Source organism: Amblyomma americanum, chromosome 4 (assembly GCF_052857255.1).
Source record: "Amblyomma americanum isolate KBUSLIRL-KWMA chromosome 4, ASM5285725v1, whole genome shotgun sequence".
Classification (NCBI taxonomy): Eukaryota; Metazoa; Arthropoda; class Arachnida; order Ixodida; family Ixodidae; genus Amblyomma; species Amblyomma americanum.
This window is the reverse complement of record NC_135500.1, coordinates 217,431,967-217,455,905: the sequence shown is the minus strand read 5'-3', so window position 1 is coordinate 217,455,905 and position 23,939 is coordinate 217,431,967. Positions and strand designations below refer to the sequence as shown.

The 23,939-nt window shown below is 41.3% G+C and overlaps 1 protein-coding gene across 5 annotated transcripts in view; it reads left to right on the top strand.

Annotated features, from left to right (window-relative positions):
- The window catches only part of LOC144129348 (uncharacterized), a 35,026-nt gene extending 11,087 nt beyond the window's left edge, over positions 1-23,939 (top strand). For all 5 annotated transcript variants that reach the window (XM_077663401.1, XM_077663399.1, XM_077663400.1 and 2 more), the window contains one exon: positions 1-23,939. This exon is cut by the window's left edge. The gene's annotated coding sequence lies outside the window, so the exon portion shown is untranslated.

The following is a 23,939-nucleotide window of genomic DNA, read 5'->3' as shown; positions in this document are numbered from 1 at the left end:
TCGTTATTTTTTCTCCTTTCTCTCTCTTCAAAACATTCCTTCAGTGTCATGTGCCTCTTTCTTTTTTTTGACACTCTTCCTTTTTGTTGCAGGGCACACTGAAGTTTCTTTTGTTCTTTGTGGCTAATATTGTAATGCTTGCACAAATATTTTTTTTTCATTTATTATTACTATTGTCATTATGAGAGAGTTTATTATTAACAGAGTGTTATTATAAAAGCCAAAATCAAGTGTAATTTGTGATGCATTGACCTTTGTCCTGCCCAAATGTTATTTTATAATGAGAGATCATCAGCCCCTTTTGAAGGCATGTAAATGCCAAGTGCCAATATGTACCTTGAGTGTTGTTGTCGTTGCCAGGTTCGTTTTTTTTTATTGCCACTGTCAGTGGCATTACGATTGCAATACCTGCCCCGCATAGAATCACTGTGTTGGTCGTGCCCATATAGTCATTGATGTGCGCAATCTCAGCTCTTTCCAGTAATTAAAGAAAATATTTTCACTAAACAGCATTTAACAATCTGTGAAGGTTTCTTGTTACTGCAATCACTGTAGTCATTTTTTATAGACAACTGCCTATACCCTGTCATTTTTATCATGTATTGTTGCACTAGTGGTGTTAGTACTTCGTGTTGAGCTGAACTTGAAGTTTGCAGTGTGTGAGGGGGTGTGAGCAGATTTTTTGAGCCTTCTTTAGTTTTTAATTTTCTCAGAGGATCACTTTAATTATTGAATGCCACAATGTTGAGGCACACCTATTTCAGTGGTGCTTGTCAGACTGAAAAAGAAAGGCCTTTTTCTTTCGTTTTTTTTTTAAATTATCAAACTACTATTTCACATTTGTTCATAGCGCTAGCAAATGCTTGGGCTAACAGATGTCCCATTAAAATATTGCTTTGCATTATATGCTGTAAAGCTGTCTGCTACAAGTTTTAGTAAGTTAAGTAAATTCTGATTTTATTCCATTTGGAGACGCATATTCCCAGATTAACTGAGCTGCTGGTGTGGGAGTGTCTTTGATAGGGGATAGGCTGTAAGAAGGAAAAGATATTTGAATCGCCCTTCTTTTTCATGAGTGGTGTACCCCTAGGTGAGGTGTGCAAAGCTGAAATTGATGTTTCGCAACTTTGATTCTTTCTGGAAAAACAGGTGAGCTGATAAGGTGGGACACGTGGAGAGAAACCGTGTTGCAGCCATCATCAAATGCACTTAAAGAACTTATCAGTCGAATTGCACAACAGGCTGACGTTGAAATGCTGCCCCTGCATTGCCCAAGTCGCCAGTACGGGGCCTGTATCATTGCTAGATACTCTGACAATTGCCTCCTATTCTGAGAAGTGGCTGAAACGACACTTGCATCATGGGTTGTAGGGGCTGTGACAGCCGCGGGTTGAGTTTAATGCTCAGTTTTTTGCAGTGGTCAGCTACTGGTTTATCGTTTCATTTTCTCACATTGAGCACATTTCCCCAGCTAATTCTCAGACCTTTTTTTTTGTGACTACGTCATTACTTACTTTAAGTTTAAATTGCTTCATTTCTTTGCCTGCCATTGCTGTGTAATTTCAAACAAGAAATTCTAGAGCTGAACTGTACATGCTATCTTTCTAGCAGTTGTATGTACTTACTCTGGAAGATGGTGCAGGTTCAACACTTGACCTGCCGCTGTTGGCCATCATTCTTACCTGCCAGCCATGGCCTGCTTGGCTGGCAAGTTCTCGGTTCTGCTTTTCACCCATGCATTTGTAAAGTTGGCCCTTCATTGACAAAAAGTGTATTGATACTTAAAATGCTAGCTGAAGAAACCCTTGGGTATTGGTAAATGTGATTAACTTGAGAGTGCCAATAGAAGTAGTACAACAGCAAAGGGTATACGTGGAACTTAACTGGAATTGTTTTTTTAAATTTACAATAAAGCAGAATCGGCAAATGTTGCACTAGCTCAATTCACTAGCTCATTCATGCACTATGATGCTGCATTGCAATTTTGGGTGAATTCTAAACTTGCTCTAGAGGTGTACGGGTCCTCGAAATGGCATCATTCAGTCCTTGTGTTACGTTTAACTGTATGCACTTGACTCATTTCTCTTGTGAGCTAGCTAAGAAAACATTGTCATGGAGGACCTTAGAAGGTTCATAGACTTCCAGTATTAAACCCCTGCCCTCAATGTAAGGGAAACAAAAAGCATTTATCAACAGCAACAAAGCAAAGTGACTTGTCTTTCCAGGCTCAGCACTGCTCACTTGCACTGCACTGCAAACTTAAGTTAAGATCCAGCCTCTGTTACAGTACGCTCCTGTTGGTTGTGGGTGCTGCAATGCTTTGTGTTTCTTTTCTCATTGTGTTTTTTTTAAGGGGTGGACTGTGTTAATAAAGGCTGCTTTCCTTTCTTCCCAAACCCTCACTCTCCATGCTTCCCCTGCCTCCACCCTCCCCAAAGTCCCTGCAGGTCTTCTGTCAATGGTGTTGGCACCGACGGCATTCCCGGCCACGGCCAGGTCTGTCGCCACGCCTCGGGGTGGCGGCAGCGGTGCAAGTCGCAGGGGCCGACAGCAGCACCCTGCTGTATCATGGCCCATTGCAGGCAGTGCAGTCAAGAAGAAATACACGTGCAACCTGTGCAGCTATTCGACCGACTACCCGACCAACATCCAACGGCACATGCTGACCCACACGGGCGAGCGGCCCTTCCGATGCGACACGTGCGGCAAGGGCTTCACGACGAAGCAGAACCTTGAGAGCCACAAATTGCAGCACGTTAAGAATGCCTGGTGTCCAATGTAGACAGCGTACACAGCTTGTTTCGTGCCCTCCATCTTGCTGTCTTTTTTTTGCTGGTGGTGTAGTGGCCAGACTGCTGTTTTTTTTTTTTTTTGTCTTGCTCATTTTATACTTTGTTTGCTAAGAGTTTAAATGGACACTGAAGGGAAACGTTAAGGAAAGTTGAGAAGTTAGGCTATACTTATTCGACAAGAGCTCTTTTGGCATTTCCGGATAGCAAAAAGATGACTTGATTTCTGACAAAATTCCTAATTAAATCTTCAGTTTCTTCTTCGATTTACGCCAATGTCATTTTTGTCATGTAGGATATTTCGGTTTCCTAATGAATCAAAGAAAACACGTGAAAAGGAAACTGCTTTGCCCCACCAACCTTGTGATCACTCTGTTACTAGATGGCATGCCCATTGATATAGTGAAGCACGAAAAGCCATCGCGAGACATCAATCTTTCAGCGTAGCTAGGCATGGTATTTTCCATTTGTGCCTCCCTAAGCAGCAAGCCTTCAATTTTCGATTGCCTTTGTTTTATCTTTTTTTCAGCATTGCTTGGAGCTAATTTGATTGTTACAGAGGGCAAATGGAACCTTTCAGAAGTAGCCTAGAGTAGGTCATTCTTTCTGCATATCAGCCTTTTCTTTTTAAATTCTTTAAGCGTTATTGTCAGCCAGCTCATACTTTTCTTATTTTAATTTTCTCAAGCTCTATGTGCTTTCACAAACTAACCTGCATTGGTGATTCATTAGCTCTGGCTTTCTGCCAGTGAGTGGGAGATTGTGGGTTTGTTTCCCATCCATGGAGGCCATATTTTAACAAAGATAAAATGCAGAAATGCCAGTACCCTGACGTTTTGAAGCAATATAATGAAAAGTTTAAATTAGTCCAGAGGTACCACAATAGTTTCTCTTAGCCTGTGTTGCAGCTTCAAGATTTAAAAATGTACTGAATGCCTTCTGTTTAGAGTTAGTACAGCAGTTAAAAGCAGGTTTTTGCTAGGTAGGATAGTTTGTCCTTTTGTCCATGTTTTGCAACGAAAATATTTGCAAAGTGATAGAAGCTTGTCGGAGCTAAGGCGAAGAACTAGCTCCGACGGCGTTGAGGTTCAAACTGTTTTTAATTGCTCTGCTCGCGCCGCGGCCTAGCCCAACTTCCTCCTTCTTGTCCGGCGCCATGTGCCATGGCCTGCGAGCCGAGCGCGGTGCGAGGGGTGCTACAAGCTCATAGAACAGATTGAACAAAATGGCGTTTTAGATGAGTGTAGATCATGATGCCAGGCATGGTCTGTCTTTTGGGCCGTTGTGGTGTAGTGGTTAATTTGTTCAACTTCATGCGACCAAAGTTCTTGCAGGCTTGTTTTCATGTGGTTGAGTGGCATGTACGTTATGTGTCTTGACTGTTCATTTGATTTCTACTTCTTAAAGCTTGGTTGGCAATCAGTTTCATTTTTTGTTATATTTCACAAACTGGTCAGCCATGCTCATTCTGCAACAGATGTCAGCCCTCGTGATGTTTGGTGATCTATACATTGTTGGTTGTTTTCTTCATGTCCTGATTACTCATAGCACTTTGGGCTCTCTTGTGCTCTCTCTCTTGTTCTCTATATCTGCAATGTGGCTAATCTTGCCTATCCAGAGTCATACTCGCATCCGCACTACCAGTGTGGCTATTTTTCTGGCAGTTTTTTATACTAGCTGCGTTGGCAAATGCCAAGATTCTCACCTGTTGAAAGGAAGTGCTCACGTAAAGTCTATCAAAGATTTCTCTGTTTCCGCGGTGTTCTCATCCTTTGCTGTAATTCCTGGGCCTTTTGTGCTTCCAAAAAAAAAAAAAATCTAATTCTATTTTTCTTGTGGACCATAAGCTGGTTTTATGACATTCTGCTTTAGTGTTTCTTTGGTTTTGTTGGCTTCTGACGGCTCGGTCGAGACTATGTTTGTGTTTCAAAAATGACCGGAACTTTTTCGAGCTTATAACTGGCTAGTCACTAAGCAGTCATGCCACGAATTTCAAAAAAAAAAATGGATTTTAGCTTTGAGCTTGAAGAGTGGAGCAAATTATTGTTTGAGCTGTTATTTTGTTATTGCGTTGAAAGCCTACGTTGTGACGGGACGAGAAGGTTAAGGAAGCACGAACACAGACACGAGTCTGGTGCGAGACTGTGCCAGTCCCATGTCTGTGTTCATGCTTTCTTATTCTTCTTGTCCCATCACAACGTACGCTTTCAGTGCAGCAACAAAATAATGACGCATCAAGTGCGCCACCAAACTGCCATGTATAAGCTGACTGTTCCACTTTTTGGAACCATTTGTAATGGATCAGTAAGTTGCAGTATGGCTGTGAAAGGGGATGACATTATTGCTTTTTTGGTAGTAGTTTTATACTGTGTATTTTTGTATATTGTGCCACTTTTTTCTGATAAACATTTTTGTTTGCTTTGAAGTATATTGCACTTTATAGATTTTCTTTCTGAAGTGCTGATTTGTATTGCATGTTTATTGCTCTGTTGTGTCTACCCCTGGTTATATCTGTGTTGTTGCTTTTTTGGAGTTGACAGGGTTTTTCTGGTAGAAGGAAAGTACATCACTTCTGCTAGAGCTGAAATGTACACAAGGTTTTTCCAGGGCTGTTTAGTGTGCTTTGTCACAGCAGAAGGTAACTTATTTGCACTATAAAGATGTGATGAGAGGCCTTAAGTTGGTGGTCTCTGTCGTGTAGGTTTTAGTCTTTATCGTGGAAAAGAGGCCTGTTTCTCATGATGATGATAATCCTGGCTTTCTATTGAAGGAGGCGTTTAAAAGTGAGCTTAAGAACTGAGTGTGTTGACCTGTCTGGGGAAATGCGCGATTGTATTTACCTGGATACGTGAAGTAGCTGGTGTCATTGTGTAGTTCTTGCATTAGTGCTTTTGAAGCTCGATGACGGTGGTCGGAAATTTAATCCAGGCCAGTTTTTGGATTTGTTACAAGGTGTCATAACTGGTGAATGTTACGGCACGTGACACTGAGATGTTTTGTGTTCAACTTGTAGTTTGCTGTTTCTTTTCTCTTTCTCAATATTGTGCCTTTGTTTTGAGCCTTGTCACTTTCTGGGCTATGCTGAATTTGTTTGGAAACTGCTTTTGTATTGCCTTCTTCTTTGTCTTGTGGAAAATCAGTCCCCTAGTCGTTGGTGAGGTGTTCTTTGCTGTAGAGCAGAAGTCTGTTTTCTCACTTTTATAACTGTTGTTTCATGGGCAAAAATCATTTCTATAAATTAGTCGTCTTCATCTATGAGGAGCCATATATCTTGCTTTAGTGCTGCTAGTTCACATGTGCGCTATTGCCACAGCTGTTGCAAACATAATTGCAACAAGATTAAAAGCTGAATTTCTTCAGCAGCAAGTATTATGAACCAAAAGATCTAGCAGAAGGATAGTTTTCTTTTCAGCTGCTGTTATGCTTGTTGTCACAGTGATATTCATGATCTTAAGTAAAATGAATTATTGCAAGAGCCGACTCCTTGCAAGTAGGCAGCTTTTCACAGAAATGTTTGATGTTGTTTGAGTTTCCTTTGCCATGAAAACTGAAGCAGTCATCTTATTTTCAGTCCATTTGTCGTCCATGTGCCTTTTTTTTTTATATACTAGAGCGCAAAGTCTTGATTGTTGAGCCTCACCTAGCTGCTCTTCATTTTGCTTGCCTCTGTACATTTCAAATATTTTCATGTCCTAGCTTCGGTCACTTGCGCTAATCTCTGTCATAATTGACTCTCTAATTAGTCATATTGTTGGAAAGATTGCCGAGATAGGCATAAATAGTAAACAGGCACAGCATGTAACGAGAACAGTCATATTTCAAAAACTTGAGTTTGATTGTTATGCAGTGAGGGTTAAAATTATGAAAAGCACCATTGGGGAAGCCAGTAGGACACTGTGTTGCACTAGACACAAACTGTTTTGGACTGGTTGGTAGAAATAAAAAATCGTGCACTATTGCTGTATTGTCAAGGTAAAGGCGAAAGGTGCACCTCTGTTCATTTTTAAGACTATGCGACTTGTGCCTATTCGTGGTGGCTAATGCTAGTTAAAGGGACCCTGAAATGATTTTGATGCTCATATTATGGTGCAACATATCTGCAGGGGTGGTCTTTGTGTGTATTTGAGTACAATTTAAAAGCTCTGCATGGACCCTATAATTTAAAATTAATTTTCAAAAATCGCTGCCTGAAGTAGCTCGCAACTGATTGGAGGGACATCTCACCACACATTCTTAGTTGTCCCTACCTCGATGATGTCAGTGGTCAGTCTGGGCGAGCCTTCTCATTGGGCATGCCCAGGTGGCCTGGGTGGGATGGGGCTTGATGAGGTGCGGAGGGATGTGGAGGGGTGCAGTCCTAACCTGTTTTCTTTATTTTTTTGTCTGCTGAGTCGGTGTATATGAGTTGAGGGAGGCAAGGAGGAGCACCATTTTTAATCACTAATATCTTCGGTGTTAATGAAGCTAGCTTAAAAATTTTTGCGGTGCAGGTACTGGTGATGGAATACTGATGATTGGCATGCTTTTCCTAACCTCAGTATATACCATTTCACAGTCCCTTTAAGACGTGAACAGCATCCTGGAAATGCTCTACATTGCATTCGGTAGTTTCAAGCATCAGGGGCAGCATCAAGGTGTTCATACTAGTTGGAAGAGGACATGGCACATTCACTGAATTCCTTTAGTGAGGCATAGGTCACAGGGTCTTTTGTGAGCACCTTTGTACTCCTTCAGGTGGCAATGAAGGCGAGACATGGAGTGAGAAAAAGTCTTGTTATTCACTCCAGATCTGAGTACCAGCAATATGGCTTAGGTACAGTTTTTGCTAGCTACTGCTGGGAACAGACATGGTTCAGAAACTGCTGCATAGGATGTGCCACGAAACCTAGCTGGTAGAAAAAGTGATAAGTTTCTTGTCGACTCTTTTGGTGTGCATATTGCTTGTTGCGACACAATCCCAGAAGAAAGCATCATCTTTCTTTGCTAGCCCCACTCTGCAATTTGTACACATGTTGCTGACTCTTGTGTAGCATTGTGCAAAATGAACTTGGCCACTGGCAAGTGACATGGCGGATCATGGTTGTCCTGTTGTTAAGGAGCCCTGTCCGTTCCTTGCACGTCCGTAGGGCGTCGCCGTCGGCTCTCTTCAGCCGTGCCGTGCTCGGCAAAGATGGCCCCCGGCAGCGGCTTTCACTGTCGTGTCTGCGGAAAGACCTTTGCCCGGAAGCACACTATGGTGAACCACTTTTGCCTGCAGAAGCAGTGAGGCCAGCGCCACACCTCACCACAGCTCACAGGCAAGGCTGCACGTGCTGGGGAATACTGAACTAACACTCTCGACAGCGCTGAGCCGCTTCTGTGGTCACCGAACCACCACTAATGGCTTCCTGAGCAGCATAAGCTAAGGGAAGACGGGTGGAGGGGTTTCTTAGCCAAAACTTGCTACAGCTGCTGGGGTTGTCAGAGCTGCTTCGTAACTGCTATGACCTTTTACTGGCAAGTGGTACGGTAAATTTTTGTTTCAGACTAGTAACTGAAATTTGCAGTAGATGGTGCCACCGGTGCTGTTGTACTTACTACTTTTCTTTCCCCCCACTACTTCAAAAAAGTGAGTGGTGATATGGAATGCAACAAGCCAAGTTTGAAAGGCAGCTGTAGGGGAATGGTGGTAGATTTGTTGGGTTATTAGTAACTCTTCAGTCAATTGTGTGTGGTTAGGAACTACTGGTGTGAAGTGGTAAATAGCATTGGACAAGGCTGTGCAGTGGTACAGAGCAAAAAGTTTGCATATGTGCAGGGCGCAAGGGGCTGTGCCACACTTCAGTTTGCTGTCGCGCACAAGGTTCTGCCCACATATAGAGTGGGGAAAGCATGCTTGGAAGAGCCAAGGCCTCCTGTATGCTACTCATAGAATTCCTGCCAAGCTGCACAAAGTGCGCGAGCGCCAAATGTCTCATCTTGGTGGCCCAATACTCCCAAGGAATTGGCAGGCCTGTAAATGCACACTTGGGCTTAAAATTGAAAGAACTGGCAGTTTGGCAATGTTGTCAGGTTCTGGGAGGCAAGCACAGTGTTCAATGCTTTAGTGAATTAATATATAGTTGAACCTTGTTATAACGAAGTTTAAGGGGCCCGGCGATTACTTCATTACAACCGCAGCATTGTTCTAGCCCATGTTGACTGAGCCGAGCTTCCAAGGGAACCGTTATAAATTGTTTTGTTATAACAAGGTTCGGCTGTATATGCAAATTTTAGTTCAGGAGAGCAAGCTGCCGGGCTAGTTGGTGATGCATGTTGTAAACTAGGAAGCGCAAAAAACTGTCCCTCGTCCCTCGTCCGGTTTTTTGCGCTTCCTAGTTTACAACATGCAAATTTTAAGAGTTGTTAATTGTAATTAATGGACATCCCTGGGTACAGATTGGGAACTGACATGTCACACTGGCATGTTTCTGAACACACTGTAACGGCATGTGAGGAAATAAATGTTGCTCCACTAACCATACCTCACAAACAGTGACCAGCTTTGGTAATCGAATTCTCGGTGTGTGAATGAGGATTTGGTGGGACTGCATTGGCATTTAAGAATTAGTGTGCAGGAGCATACTAATTGACTTATAATCAGCCCAGATATCAAAGATGTTATCGGATTGGATCCATTATAGGTTTCCTGAACAGGCAGCTACTTTTATAACACAGGGCTCGGTGACGAAAGTGCAGATTGGGAACTTGCATTTGAGGCATTCCTGTTTTACATGAGGTCACTGCTGCTTGTGGCTCGAAATAAATTGCAGTAATTCACAAGCATGAATTTATATGTATACTGGTGTTGGTATTTTGTTGCATCAGGGGAGGCTGCAAATGTGTCATGTTTGCTTGCTTGTTGAACAGTGTGGCATCCTAAAGTTGGCAGCAGTGGAACTAGACCCTTTAAAGCACAAAGCTGGGCTAATCATTACTTGGACCACTGCAGTATAATTGCTGGTGTAATGATGCATGTACTTGTTGCTTTTTCCCTTTGTCCATTGCACTTTTATGCTAGCAATTATGGCATAATGCAGGCACAGCCAGACTGGAAGTAATGAAAATGCAGGCGTTTGCAGTCGTTGTGTGTATCGAACAGTTTTTAAAGATTAGAAAGGTGCAGCATGAAAGTATAGCTAGAAGGTCAATTATGATCAGTGAATATGACGGGCTTAAAGCATTGCATTTTCGCTTCAATAAGGTTTGAAAGTAATAGTTTTTAGGGCTCTTATGGTGCAGCAGTTGTCAAAGTTATAATGCATCTGAAGCAACAAAACAAGGCCTGGATAAACAGATACATTGCTGCAAAAGTGATCAAGGCAGCTAAATCTCAATGCTAGAGTGTACCAGCACTGTGGCAGCACAAACTGTTCTGGAGACATAAGTCTAGATGGTTTTGGTGCAGTGTTGTCAAGAGGCACTGGGTGCGCAATACTACTAGGTATTTAATTAATCGGTACGTTTTTAAAGTTTTCCTGGCAGACTAAAAATGACAGTGTTTGTTAAAAAGCTAAAGAAAAAGTACAAAATAGCAGAAGAATCAGTTGAAAAAAAAAACAGTAAGCATCATTGATTGGTTGATGAACAAAGCACATTGGTAGGGTTACCAAATATCATTGTGCAGGTTGATGTTAGTACTCCATTACTACTAAGTTGCCTAGCTGATAATTTGGGCTGTTCATGTCTTCTCTATGCTATGAACTTTGAGGGTGGGGGGGGGAGCTGCAGGGAGGTGAAACTTGTTGCAGACAGTGTGTCCTGTTTTACTGCGCTAAAGCTCTCGAAAAGATGCCTTAGTATGTGCAAACTCCATGCATTAGTATCTTGCTTGATGGTTCAGTTTGTGGAAGCCCCTCTGACAAGCGTGCCTAGGTTTACTGAATGAAGTTTTCTTAGCTATGTTTAAGTGCACAAAACAATTTTCTTAACCTTAAAATTCTCAGCAGCTCATTTGAGCTCAAAATGTGTTATTTAGTGATGAACGTGCAGGGATCCTGTTTTTTTCATGCCAGCTTTACAAAATTCATGTACACATCTTGGCAAATGAACGAGAGACAAGGACACAAACAGCTCTGTCTTATGTGTGAACACCCCTGGCATATTAATGCCTGCAGTTGCTTAAATTCAATGGCTTGCTGTCTCATTTAATTCAAAACTGTTCTGGTGTTGTTACTTGCCTGGTTTGATGGATGGAATCAAATTGTATCTGTTGTGTATGAGCCTGGCTATGGAAAGATGTAGCCCAGGTAGTCAACTGGATCATTCCACTGATATGCATGGTGAGCTGTGGTCAGGTGGCCTGTTCGCTATTTCAGATGAGCGCTGGGCTTGCTTTTCTGCACTGGATTTGTGAATTGTATTTCATATATACTGGTCAAATGAGGCATACTAAACTGCAAGGTTGAGTCTCTCCGAGATGAAGGTACAAACAAGTGGTGTGTATGTGTGGAGAGATTTAATGTTAATTTGCCAGGTACAAAGGCTCACTCGATTTGGTACAAAACATAGCAGGCAGAACAGGCTCAAGCTGATGCTGCTACAATTCTTTTATGTAATGTCGAGGTCAAAGCAGTGCAGTTAAGCAAAAAGACTGTTGCAACAGCTGTCGGTAGTGTAGATGTGAATGATGACATTGCCACAACATAAGTGCATTAGCCATGTCGAATTTGTGACACAGATGGCTTTGATGTACTGCTTCTTTAGAAGTGGTCCCCACAAAAATGGTGTGGCGGCTTGATGAGTAAGCGGAGTTAGAAAGTTCGCTGCTCTTGAATGAGAGGTGTATTTTGCTACCAGGCAAGTGACAACGTGCCTTGTGCACCGATAAGTACGAATTTAGCCGCAACACCAGCCAGATCTGTATAGCTGCATATGCGCATTTATGACACCACCATGCTTTTTTGACATGCGAAGTCACTAGTCCTCTTTGGCTAGCCTTTTGCTGGCGTACTGCCAGGAGTGATGGCCATGTGGCCAATACCTCGTTTGCAAGTCTGCTTTGCAGTAAACCAATTATCATGCCCTAGTAGGCAAGCCTAGGTCTGACTTGGAGCCGCCCATGGGTGCTTTGATGAGACATACAAGATGATATTCTGAGGCAGGAAGTTGCTCCTGACCAGTAGCTGACCACGTCAGGTCTTTTTTTTTCTTTCATAGTGTATGGCTTTCAGGACTCCTTTTAGCTAGTGTTCAGCCTGTTTGTTTTTGTAGCAGCATTACTAAATTTGTACCAAGTGCTTCACATTGGTGACCCATAGTTTGGAGTTGTACATGAGCACACTGGATGCTTGCATTTGCTGCTCAAACAAGATCATGTTCTCCTGCCATATTTCGTCACCATGAACTGAGAGGGCTTCCTTGTAGTCTTGTGATCAGTGTCAAGAAGGGGAGTCTGCAGTGTCTTGAAATGCCTTTCATGTTTTTACTGCGAGTATTTTTGTGGTGTTTTTGTGACTGAGAGAGTTTGTACTATCTGTAACCATTGATAAAAGTGCTCCTTATATCTTTTTTTCCCAAAATAAAGGCAGGAGCATTTGAAATGTGGCCAACAACTGCAATACTTGTCGGGAAATAGGGCTTGCTTTTGAAACACGGACAGTGAAATCTTTCGTGGACTCTGCTACAGGATAGTTAACTTGACTGGATGGGTTGCTTTTTTTTTTTAATTTGCTTATTCTTTACTTCATCATACCAAATTTTTTTTCTCCTTACCTTTTGCTGGCAGACAAATATTAGACCATTTTCGGCAGGTAAAGATCAAGCATTCGTACATATTTATGAAAAAAAAAATTACTTTTGGTAACTACTGTTGTTGCTTTTCTGTCTGCATGCTGTTCAACTTGCTGCGAGTTTCTCTTGATCTCTGCTTGGTATTGTGCTGTTCCCTGATTGGCTGTTTCATATACTGGCTTGCATTGTTTCATTATTAAAGGGATACTGAGGATAAGTAAATTTGAAATATGTAGATATATTTCTGTGTTTTAATGAAAAAGAGGCTACTTTTACTGAAAACAAAGCTTTTATAAGCTAGAAAACAAAAAAAAATGAAGTACCATAGTACATGGTATCACCACCACTAATGTTTTTTGCAAAGCAAACTGCATCAAGGCAGTTTATTGTGTGTAGATCCCTGAGGCTGGGCTATGCTCCCATTCACTTCCGAATGGTGATTACAGAATTTCTTTTAGCCTTGATGTCACTACCCACGAAACGCAAGAATGGATACGCAACGTGTAACAAACATCTACAATAGTATACGGTAATGTCTAGAAGAAATCTATTTTCAGTTGTTCTGTAGACAATGAGGCAAAAAGAGGTGTTATATGCCTGCTAATGCTGTGCCAAAAAAGATCTAGAAATCTTCTTTGTAAGAACTTGTTAAGAACATATTTAGACATTTTTATTTTTTGGAAATGGCTGCATATATGAAGCCTATAGACTCAAGTTCAGTATTCTATATATTCGGTTTGCTACCCTACACTGGGGATGGGGGATAGGGGATATATTCGGAATCCTCTAAAATCAACCAGTGGGATTTCATTACGTTTAGTGCTCATGCTTTTTTTAGAGCTGCAGATTTTGTTTGCTCAGATACGTGCAATATAGCTCGAACTGCAAAGGGCAGGCAGCTGCCCTTTGCAGCATAAATACACATGCAAATGAGGCAAGAAAACCAGCTTCTTCAGTCTCTGCCATAGTTTCATCAGTTTCTGCCAGCGGTGTGCGTGGAGCTTGGGAGCTTGTTGTCTCGTGCTCTACTATACGTACGGCACGTCCGACGAGCACTCTATATTGCTCTTATTACTCTTATTGTATATTCACTTCGAAGAAGGGTGCTATTTGCAATGTTCGTTGCGTGGAAATTCCTGCTGCCCTAACGCCCGTGCGTAATTATCCTATGTTAATTGGCGCTTAGTGATGTAAATGACTAGCTCAATCGTCACTAATCACCGAAAGTACCGCAGCGGTGGCTTAGTGGTTTGAGCATCTGCCTCGCATGCGGGAGGCACGGGGTTCGATCTCCAGCGCCGCCGGGTGACCACCGGTGATACAATGGGTACAAGCTTTCCCCTGCATGGTGCTCGGCTTCTTTAGGGTGAAATGCTTGGAAAATGGGTCTTCGACCCGACGTTGAGTAGAAGAAAAACCCTTGTGCCATGGCGCTCTTTGGCCACAGATCACAGATGCTCTTGCGCCATAAAAATTCATCATAAAAAAAAAACTAATCACCGAAATAAAAGATGTATAAAAATGCATATGATTGGATTTAGGTTTACTGCGGCATTAGTTCACATCTACCGGCTGTTTGTGTCGACTACTTGGACATACATGCAAAGATACGTTTGGAACAAAGTGCTGTTAAAAAACCTAGCTAAAACGTTCCCGAGTAAACTTCTCGACAGAGAAACTTGTAAAATGTTGCATGGGATACGCATATTTAGAGAAGATTTTAAAACGTTTGTGGATACACCTCTTTTGTAAGTATGTTTTTAAAACGTTTGTGAATAAACACCTTGTTAGTATGTTTTTAAAACGTTTGTGGATAAGCCTCTATTGCTGAGATATTTTTTAAATGTTTCAATCTAGAGGTAGACGTTGCTAGATGTTCGGTGTTGTTTGAAGACGTTTTATAGAAGTTATGTGTTTCGTGGGTAGTGAGAATTGAGTGGCAGGAAATTTTTGGAATCCAATTTTGCTTTATAAAGAATGCGTTTTTTTGCTGCTGGGCAAACATCAGTTTGACTGAAAAGGGCCATCAAAACAATTTTTACCGAGAACAAAAATTGGATGAAGTTGGCTTCAGTGACCCTTTAATTGGCTCTGCAGTCCACAAAGGATAGAGTCATGGAGGTTTAGCTAATGGGTTAAAAAATGAATGACTTGAATTGGTTATTTGTTGCGTCCAATCTTCGAGATTACTAGGTCCAGCAAGCGAGCATGAAGCAGTGGGATCTGCAGAGAATAAACTGTTTGATTAAAGATATAATCATTAAAATTCAAGCATTCAGTGAAGCAGAACTAATTTTTAAGGTTATGTGCATAATCAGAGTAAGCATCACATGGTGTCTGCTTTCTGCCATGTTAGTATCCGAATAAATCTAAACGAGCGGCATCAAATGCTGGCTGATGATGTCGCACAATATTGCATAACAGAATGGAATTGTAAAAGGCCTGTGGTGCGTACAGGCATAAATAAAAAACAGTGTTTAAGTGTAACAAGACTCAAGATATGTATTTTTGTTACCTGCGTAATATGCACTCGCGTTTGGTTATGCATGTATGAGACAACTTCTTATCACAAACATGAGCTGTAGTGCCAAGGTTATTTTGCATATTCAACACTGCTATTTTCTTTTTTTTTCCTGGGTGGCATAGCATGTATGAAATGTTTGTGGCTGGGTTTGTGACCCTTTGGTTTGGTCACTCTTTATGCCTCTCTAGGAACAAAATTTTCAGGAGCTTTGGGCATGTTGCAAAAAAAAAAAGTCATTTTTTTGTTGTTTTCTTGGTAAGTAGTCATCTCATTCTCTTACATCTCGTTGTGTCAAAGATAGGCACCTCTTGTTGGCTTTCTCTTGGCAGCCTTGCACTTTTCAACTCACATTAACAAGCTCGTTTTTCTTTCGCTAGAGAGCATGCTTAATGGCACATATCTTTTTTCTTCAATTGAAGGTACTTTCTCAGCTTTGTTTCACTTTTTTTTTTGAAGGCTGACGTGTACATTTCATTCTTCTTGTTACACACAATTTAACAACCTGTGTTGAATTACACATATTTTTCTTGGCTCGCAAAATGTTTTCGATGACTGGGTCTGATTAAAGTGACTGACATTTTGAAGGTGCCTCATAAATGTTGCATCTCATGCCCCAAGTTGTTTCTTTGATGAGCGAGAAGAGAACCCTGGCTTTCTACTTAGCTGCCTAGCGAGTGATGTTGTGCACGCATCATTGCCTTCAAGTTATATGCATTATAAACTTGCCTTCTGTGGTGTATGTGTTTGCTTGTTTGAAGATCATGCTGTTTCGTCTTCTTAGCTCATTTGGTGTTGCGATGTTCTCTCAGCACTGACATTGCTAGGACGTGTATGTGTGTGTGTGTGCGTGTATGACCTAATTTTCAAGAGTCCTTACTTTTTCCATCTTTAAACTTTGCCTGCACCAACTGTGTAGTTTCACAATTTTTTGCCTCGCATGATACCTTTTGGCTTCTGTGAAAGAACAAGTTGACTGTGTACCCTGCAATATGCAATGGTAGCCATAGCTTGCTGTTGGGGACAAACTTTTTGATATGCTTCTTTTTTCATAGATCTTCTTTCTTTAATCATTTTGTCTGTAAGTTTTGATAGATGAAGAAATAAATATATGCTGCATTTTTGCAACAGCAGTACCTCCTTGCATCAATCATCAAGACACTTGCCATTGTGCAAAACTTGCTGCTTTGCAGAAGGTATATGGCATCACAGTTTCCGTGGATATATCTTCACACCATCGTTCCTGTTGATTTTTTTCTTTCCTAAGCTGTGCTAGTTCCTTGTATGTGTTCGCGGCAGCATTTTAAATAATGGTTTGCTGCAGGCAGCCTACAAGCATAACTTGACATTTTCCACAGCTTTTCTGTGTGATCAGGTGTCCTGTAGGAACGCCCACATTAATAAGATTGCTTAGTCATTATGTTACAAACATGTTCAGTGAGGTTTTTTCTGGGGAAAACAATACAAACCTCTTTGTACCACTCTTGGCATGCACAGATTTCTTACAACTGTTGTTCTTCATATGAGCTTTTCCGAGGTGGAAAGCTTCAGCAATTAGAGCTTGAGTTTACTGATAGTACCCAAACATTGTAAGTGGTAATACATCTCTCTTCAGCAAAACGCTGTCTGCTGTTGCTGCAGCCTCCCGCATTTCTTTTTTCATATCACACGATGTTTTTTTTTATTGCAAGCCTGCATGAAAGGAGAACTGTAAAGTGTTTTGTTGGAAAATACTTTTTTCTTGTAGGCGGTCAATAAACACTAGTGCTGTTGAGCTACTAGTTGTACAGGGTGGTTGCTAAACAGAAGAAAGATTGTTGGGCGACACAAAAGATATATACAAATGGTGCTGAAGGATCAGAGGTTTGAACTCTGGCAAATATTTGTGCAGCACAGTAATTTAATTTTATCAGGAGATAATAGGTGTAGAAAAGCATGGTTTGTTGGAGTGTTGAACTCAACTTTTATTCTGACTTACTCTGCAGATTTCTTTCCCTATTAACTGCACTTGGCAGCAGCCACGAACCCTGAACAGGGCCTTGTGTTGCCTTTAGGTCCACATTATTAAATGCTCTAATTTTTCTTCAGTTGATTGTGTGCGCTTATCACCAGAACTGCTGCGGTCCACAGCGAATCCTGTGCAGTTGTCACATATCAGCTGCAGAGCTGAATGGTAAAAAACTGAGGGAGCTTGCTTCTGCTGGATTGAAGAGGACTGCAGCTGCCTTTTTTTGTTTATGTGTTGTATACGCCCTGCTTGCTTGTTTGGACCATATGCTTGATGCATTGTTCTTCTGGGGGCCAACTGTTTGCAGTAACTTTCGTAATATTTGACTCCACCATGAATACTTTGATTAAAGCACCTGTACCAGTCTTATGGCCGTGTCAGGTTCTTAAACATACTTAAACGCAAAAAGAACTAGCTCTCTTCTTGAAAAGTAAAGGCTCTTCTTAGTTATGTGGATTTATTCGATGCTATAGCTTTCATTCCATAGCTTTCATTTGTTTTACTGAAGCTTTCGTTGCCCTGGATTTCGTACGCATGCGTTTCGCTGTTGCTACAATAATTTGTTGCTACCTACTGATTGAGTGATTGCAGTTTTGAAATGGATATAGTAAATCACAATTGTGGTCTTATGGTCCTTAAAACACCTTCAAACAGCTTGAACTGCCATCATGTTTTATGTGATAACTATATGTGATAACTACTACCTTGTAGTAGAGATGGAAAATAACTTTTCAACAGATTTGACATTCGCACATAGTCTAAGTTTACTAAAGAACAAGTAGGTCATGCAAACCTTAACATGGGCTATCTGACCTGTACTGCCAGCAGGTTCTTGTCATGGTTTATTGGCTAGCCGACTGATAATGTGGCTATTTAGACAGGGTTCGAAGTACCAGGGTATTAGTTGTAGTCTTTGAAGACTACAAGCTGAGCGCCGTACCTTTTGTAAGCTAGCTCAACCGGTGCAATCAAATTGAATATGCGATGCCAAGTGTTTAACCAGTGTTTAGCGTGACTCCAAAAACGTTAAAAGGGCCTACTAAAAATGCCTGACAACTGGAAGAAGCTTTCAACTCATCTTTATCAGCCGGAAGGCTGCATTTGAAGTGAGCATGGTACTTAGTTTCTTGGAAGTCTTGTGCCTCTTTCTGGTTTCTCGGCACTTAGATCGTGGCACGTGGCGAACTCTCTGCTCGAGTGCATGTAGGGCCTGCAGTGTTCATTCATTTTGCTCTCTCTCTTTCCTCTCCTTCCCCTTGCATCTCCTCCATCTGGTCCTGTCATCGATGGCACAGCCACTGCTGGCATGCCTTGCCCCCAGGAGCCTGCTGCAGCACCTCGCCTGGTGTGCCAGTTCTGCTCCTACTCAACTGTCTACACCACCACCATGGTGCGGCACGTGCGCACACACACGGGCGAGCGGCCATACCGGTGTGCCTCATGCGAGAAGGGCTTCACCACCAAGCAGCAGCTGGAGAAGCACTGCAGCCAGCCCAGCAAGCCATGCTTCAACCCCTTCGCATGCTCCTACTGCTCCGAACGGTTCCCGTCGGATGCCCTCCTGAGCCGACACCAGCGCATGCACAATGTTGCTGTCACCTTCCCCAATTTCTGAGTGCTCTAGAGCGTGACTATCAGGTACTTCACATGCCATCACCTGGAGCACTTGATCATTGTGGAAGGGACACACAAAGAACAATGAACAGGAATGCTGTTAGGCATTCTCGGTGGTAAAGACACAATGGAGGTCTTGGCAAGTAGCAGTACCATGGAAGCTTGCAGGAGTTTCTGAGAGGTGCTTGTGCACATCGAGGAGTAAAACGTGAGTGTTGCTGTGTGGAGGAGGTGTTAAGGTACATGAGCTTTTCCAAAAAGTGGGGTGATTATGTGGTTTGTATTTCCTGGCAGGATAGACCGTCTCTTGAACCGACTGGCCATGCAAATCTATGCTGTTACGGTACTGCAGTATGAATAAGAAGCCTTTATACATACATGCGAAGATGTGAAAGTCGTGTTTTATATTTCTTTTTGATGAGAAGTGGCCAGAGGACACAGCTGACTGTAGGGTTTAAAGGCCTGGTTGACCCCACACTAATCTTACATCTCCTTATGGACAGATAGCATAAGATATTTTGTATTTTTTGAAAAAAAAGCTATTTAACGAAAGAAAGTGTATTTGCATTGCTGTCAGAATTTAGGTTTAAAGATCCTTATAATGAACGGTGCACCGTGTTAGCAATTTTCAGCAAAGAATGTAAATTTAGTGAGCCAGAATGTGGAAAGAGCATTGAAGATAGATATATGTCTTGAAAGAAGGACAAAGAGTGGTGCTGGGTTGATGGTGGGAAGCATTTGAATCAAAGTCGTGCCCTTGAGCAGCTTCAAACTCACCCCACAGTGATCTCTCAGTTCTCTATTTCGAGGAAGTGGGCACAGCATAAACACTGGCCTAGAGCAGTTAACAGCATTATCTGTAGCAAATGTGCTCATTTCAGACAAGATCTAGAAAAACCATTTGGTATTCGAAAAATGCTTAAAGCGTACAACGTGGGCACAACAGTTGTAAAGCACACATCACTGAACCATTCTTTTGAAAGCTGTTGGAAGCTATGCATGTTTGTAAGTCCCCACAGAATACCTTGCCAGTATGGAGAGATGTTGCAAAGGCGGGTTCCTCTTATGTGATGGCAGCATCTGCGTCATATCTAGACTGGTAATTTTTGTCTTTTTCCCTCTTAGTGATAGCATCACAGATATGGCGCCTATTGCCAGTGGAACTTCACCAGTACTAACTGGAAGTTAGTGCTGTGCTTGTATGTCCTATCTGTCCGTGTCCTGGTCGCGCTACGTATTTTTTCAGTACATATTAACTGTTTTTTTTTTTCAAGAGAAACAGGCTTGTAAACTCTTGGTAATCGCTTAAAATCAGCAAAGGAAGGTGAATTGTTTTTAAAATATCTTCTAGTGATGGTATTGAAGGTTTCCCTTTTTTTTTTTAAGGCACATTTTTGTTTCAGGCACAGTTTTGTATTTTTAGCAGTATGGGCTGTGTTAAATACTAGTTTTACACAGTAGTGTTCTGGAGTTATTGTCATCTTAAAGGTGCACCTTTAGGTAAGGAAAGTCTGCAGGAAAAAAATATATGCAATGGTGGTGGTTCGTTTGCCTTAATTATTAAAAGTTTAAAATTTCTCATTGCTGCTATTCATGTGCATAAACTTTTTGCCTGCAAACTTCATTTTGTGGTATATTTGTTTTTATGTTATCTGAGAAAATAATTGATTTTTAATCTGTTGTTTTCTTTTTTTGTAAAGTACTGGCCAGAGCTATTTAAAAACCCACCTCATTTGATGAACTGCTGAATGTGAAAAGGTGCCTTGAAACAAATATAATTGAGAAAACAGCATACCTCTGTCCACTGATTTTTCTTTATTCAATGCTATGCAATTTTGCAAGATATGTACTTAAGCAAAACGGATAAATTTTATTTAAATGGTCCAGTCCTATGTGGTTGGTTGTTAATTTCAGTGGTTACCTAAGCCTGTATTCTGGAAGTGTCCATTTTAATCAAAGCTCCAAATGTAGAGGAGACACCTGCGCAATAACAGCTGATCTATCTTTCATGTTGTGCCATCTTGGCAGAAGCTGCGTTTACCGTTGCATCAGTAATTGTAGCGAAAAGGTGAACATTACAAAACTTACGATTGATATTTAGGGCCCTTTGTTTTAGGGTTTCACTTTTTTTTGGAATTCAGGGGTAAAAATTGGGCAATATTATGTTGATCTCAAATTTGGTTATAAATCGGGTTATTCGGCAAAAAGTTTCAAAACCTGTTTTTTGTTGGGTCATTTTTTTAAGCAAAGGACACGCTCATTTAGCACTCATTTTTGTGTTGGGCGCACAATGCTCTGTTTTTTGCTCACTATAGCTTATGATTGTGGTGATGGAAACTGCACCGAAAAACTTTACCAAATGAGATGTTTCTTCTTTTTACTGATTTATTACAAACATTTTGTTGCGTACATTACTATGTATCTTCCGCGCATCACTTTCGTGTGTGTGCAAGACCTGCTTGCCTTAGTGCACAGCAAAAACATTATTCACTTTTCCAGCAACAGTTTTAAATGCACGACAGCCTTGGAGCAGGACGTAGCACTTGATACAATGATGCCAAAAAAGGCATCTAGTCAACACTCGTGCTTTGGCCTCTCACTTCTGAAACATACTTTCCAAACTTGCCTTCAAGCTGCATGAATAACAAGTGATAAAAGAGGTTTAAAGTGATCTGTTATATGAAGATGTGGAAAGAGTGCAACGCATCTGCTAATTTTCGTGCAGTGTCTTTAGATTTCTATGCTTGAAACCTATTATCCAGAAATCGCATTTTCAGGTGGAAATCATGTTTAATACAATTTTTTAGAAATCTGTTCGGGGGTGCAAGAATTCGGTAGAACTGGGTTTTACATGGAAATGACGGATCCTATATATGTTGAAGAGTTTTGAAAGTGGAATCGGGCTGCGGGTGTTTGAATTAGAGCCAGTAGGCGTTTCTGCATGACTATAATGGGATCAGACATGGTAGTGTCAGCATTTGCTGTTGTCTGGCGTGAAAGAACATGCCCAGTTTAAGCCTCACCTGTTTGGACATGCTCGCATAGTGGACAGTTCCAGGCACTGGTGTCTGTGGGCTTTTTGAATGAGTGCCGAGGTGGTCTTGCAGTGTCCTGCTAAGGTCTGTAGGACCTCCCATGTGATGTGTTGTGGCAGTGTCCGCTGTTATGACTTCGAGAATGTGATGCTAATTGGAAGACACTAGTGGAAGTGGAGATACTTGGTCTGTAGATACATTTTTTCCTTTGCTGTCACATGGAAGTTTTTGAATGTGAACATATGAATTCTTTTGTTTTTCTTTATGTAGTTTTTATTTACTTTAAGCTCCAGCATTCTTGCGCACAATTATTTATTTCTTTCGCTTTGCCTGCTCTTTTCAGGAGCCTAAAGTTGCACATATGGCTTGCAGTTTTGTTAAAATTATCTTTAAGCTGTTGCCAAGCTGTATCAGAGGGGGAGTACTTGTGAACCTGCTGAATAAAATAAATGGCTTGGCAGAGTTTCTGCTCTCTAGTTGAGTGTTATTGATGTTCTGGTCATCATGGAAGTTATTTAGGTTGAATAATTTTTTAAACATTTATTAGGAATAGGTATAGGCAGTGATTGAAAGATCATTTAGATAATATAGTGGCACCTGGATGGATTTTTAGCTTTATTTATGAAGGCATTCACTAAGTGAGGTTTACTGTTGTTTTACTGTTCCTGTGTAGCTCTTTGCACTTTTCATCCTTTGATGATGTGATCCATAATTTAAAAGTTTTCCTTCTTTATATGCTGATCTCACAGTACTAGCCTGACTCACCAATGTTGCAAAATCCAAAAGGTATCCCCAGTCTATTGGCACTCTCTGAATGAAGTGTTTAGCTTTGAACTCTGCAGAAGTTGTGTGTGTAGGCAGGGTTTGTTTGCAAGGCCATGTTTGCTAGCAGTGTGTTAAGATTCTTTCAGTTGCAGTGAAACAAATGTAGCTGATTGACCAGCTGTGTCTTGTCAACTTAAGTTAGTGATGCTTGTAATAAAGTAAGAGTAGGTTTTCTGCAACAAAAAAGATTAAAGCAGATAATAGCACTGTGTGATGTCGGCACATGTTAAAGAATCCCTGGTGGTTTAAATTATGTGCAGCCTTCCACTGCGGCATCCTTCATAGCTGTGTTGCTTTTGGATGTTAAACTCCACTTTTTACAGTTTACAAGTAAATCATCCTGTGGATTCCTTGAATTCTTTGCATGCAGTTGTGTTGCAGCCGTTCTTCAACACCTGGTTCACATAGCCTTCCGGAGGCATCAGTGCCTGAACAAATAGAGAATTTTACTGCATATACTCAGTAGGTGCATTTATTAAATGGACGTGTGGATATATACAGAAGCTTCCATTATTTGCTTGATTTTATGTATAGTTCGTATACTATGTAGTAATGCACGCATCTGGATCTGCTTTTCAGAGAACCAAGTGCTTATTTTCAGTGTTCTTGTCCGGCAGTATTGTCCATGCATTGAACCTGCCACTTTGTTGTGTATCTTGCATGTTTAATTTCCTGCAGAAATTATGTGGGTGAATGCAGGTTCTTTTTGTTATCTATTGCGTCAAGGTCTATTGAGGTGTTCACATAAATAAAAGTGGCACAAGTCTTATACGTTGGAGCGCACAAGCACGTTCAAGTCTGCAGTTTCTATCCATTTTGTTGCAGTCTTTTTTTTTTTTCATTCTATCGATGAACACTGCTCTCTAGGCATTCTGGCTTCTTTCCCCCTCTCGCATTAGAGATGATTGATCTTGTCAGTCATGCTTAGTACTTATAGCACGTTTCTTTTTGCGCATTATTTGATTGCAACATTTCACTCGTCAATATAGACTGTTGCAATGCTAAATGAGCACCATAAAATGGTTCTCTCGGTTAAACCACTCGCTTATTCGTGCCAAAATTTGATGCAGAGATGGCACACAACCATCTTGCTTTTACAGTACCAAGTATGGATGATTAACTTACCTGATTTGATCAGAATTAATTATGAATCCACGTTGCTGCAGTATTCCGACCCCCTTAACAAGCAGCTTTTGCATAGGGTGTGTTTAGCATTGCAACAGTCTGTATATTTGTCGCACAGATGGCTTCCATTGTTTCCATTATTCTTTTTATGCACCATTGAGGAACCATAGGATACTTTTTTTCGCTCTCTTGCATTTGTGAACAAACAATGTGATAACAGATGTCTGGACACAGTTCTTGCTGTGTGGTCAATAAAGTGTATGTGCTTTTCT